We start from the raw sequence: 2,355 nt of genomic DNA on the forward strand, positions 1-2,355 counted from the left end.
AAAATATAGGCAGTACCTACATGACATGGGTGTAGGAATGTGCTTTCTGAGTAGGGCTCAATTTGTTCAGGAATTAAGGCCAACAATGACAAGTGGGACCTTAGAAAATATAAAAGCTTGTGTACAGCTAAGGAAACAATTGAGTGAAGGAGAAAGCCATAGAGTGAGCATCATGCTAGCTATCCATCTGACAGTAATTTACTATCCAGAATATACAGAGAACTCCAAAAACAAAAAGCCAAGGAAACAAATGACCCAATTAAAATGGGTGAGTGATTTAAACAGATCTAAATAGAGTAAATAAGAATATCTAAGAAATACTTCAGAAATATTTATAGTCCTTAGCAATTATTAAATTCAAATTAAAACAACTTCTAGATTTCATCTCACCCCAGTCAGAAAGGCTAAGATCAACAAAGCAGCTGACAACAAATGCTAGTGAGGTTGTGGGAAAGGCATTACAAGTTAGTCCAGCTACTATGGAAACAAAAATCAGTGTGGATAACTTGAAGAAGCTAAAACTAAATCTAGCATATGACCCAGCTATAATACTCCTTTACCCAAAAGGACTGAATATCCTACTTCACAGAGACTTGCTCAACCGTGTTCACTGCTGCTCTTAGTGACAATAACTAAGAAATGGAAATACTGTAAATGCTTTTCAGCAGAATGGATAATGAAACCATAGTACACATTCACAATGGAATCCAGCTGTAAAGAAAAGAAAATCCAGCTGGGCATGGTGGCACATGCCTGTAATCCCAGCACTCAAGGAAACAGAGGCAGAGGGATCTCTGTGAGTTTGAGGCCAGCCTGATCAACAGAGCAAGTTCCAGGACAACCAAGGCTACACAGAGAAACCCTGTCTTGAATAGCCAAAAGAAAGAAAAAAAAGAAAGAAAGAAAACACAGTCCTTTGCAGGTAAATGGATGGAACCAGAAAAATTCACATTGAAGTAACCCGGACCCAGCAATACAAAAACCAAATGCTCTCTCTTATTGGAGGTGCCTTGCCCCAAATATTCACATGTGAGTATGTAATAACATGGAGTAAGAACAGTAGAAAGTATTAAAGGAATGGGGCTTGAAAAGGGAATAGTGACACTCTCCATCTGAAAGATTGAGTTCAGATGGTCATAGGTGTGGTGGCCTTTAGGATGGGAAAATGGACAACCATGCCTGCAGGTCTGATATATGCATCAATAACTGTACATCTGGTCAAAGAAGAAGAACTCAAAAAGAAGCTAGTGAGACCAGAACAGCTCCCAATATATACTGTAGCACCTTTCCATTCTAAATATGCTGAATAGCCTGGTTATTTACAAATGGGCTTTGCAACCCCTCAGCACTACAACTGTTCATTATGTTGGCTGGTGCAAGGGTGTTTATGTCTTTATGAAGAATGGGATAATGGATACAGTACAATTTGGAAAAGATGCATATGTTTATTTGAAGAATCCTCAAGATTTTCTTCCCAAAATGGGAGTAATTACAGCTTTAGGACTGCCAGATTTGGTTTCAGCAAGAAGCGGTTCTAGATTTCAGAAGATTGCTTATCTACTAGGATTGGCCACATTAGGAGCAACTGTTTCCGACCCAGCTCAGTCAGTAATAATTGCAAAGATAACTGGAGCCAACAAAATTATCAAGCCATTAAGTCATTGTGGAAAAAAAAATCAGTGAAAAAGAATCACTCCCTGAAACAAAAGAAGAAACTAAGGTAGGAAGATCTGATGAAATGCATGCCAAAATGTCTGTCCTGAAACATTCAGTGTCTTTGCCAAAAGAACTTGCATGTATGACAAAGATGAGGTCAGAATCCACTTCAGGTACTACACAGTTTACTACACAACTCATGCTTCATGAGCAGTCTCATGCAGATGATAAAGATATGTACAGCATTAGAAGCTGAAATAGATTGCAGAGGGAGCCTAAAGATGAGCTAAAAGATGTATCAAATTCAAACAATGGTGAAAAATTATGTAATGAATGGTAACTTACAGGGTACGACTTGAATTTTTCCCATGACATTTTCAAATAAACAATTTGGCCAATGGAAAAAGAAGAAGAAAAAGCAATAGCAGAATACAGGTGAGACAAAGAGGGACATGGAAAAAAAAAAAGGAAACTCCACCTGCAGAGGTTGAAAGGAAGATAGAGAAACAGGAACAAGGATTTTTGATAAAGTCTTAAGGAATCATATTATTTTATTTATTTTATACTTACCTAAAATTAATTACAACCCAGCATATGCATATGCATGCACAGCAATGACACTTGGACTGATAGTACTCTCAACAAGAACTATACATTAATAAAACCCTAGTGCCAGAGATGTGAAACCTTCTTTTGAGT

At 37.7% G+C, this 2,355-nt stretch overlaps 1 pseudogene; it reads left to right on the plus strand.

The window, feature by feature from the left end:
- The first annotated feature begins 1,148 nt into the window (after window positions 1-1,148).
- On the plus strand, window positions 1,149-1,912 carry LOC110543069 (MICOS complex subunit Mic27-like; annotated as a pseudogene).
- Window positions 1,913-2,355: the final 443 nt, after the last annotated feature.

This window comes from Meriones unguiculatus, chromosome X, assembly GCF_030254825.1.
Source record: "Meriones unguiculatus strain TT.TT164.6M chromosome X, Bangor_MerUng_6.1, whole genome shotgun sequence".
Classification (NCBI taxonomy): domain Eukaryota; kingdom Metazoa; phylum Chordata; class Mammalia; order Rodentia; family Muridae; genus Meriones; species Meriones unguiculatus.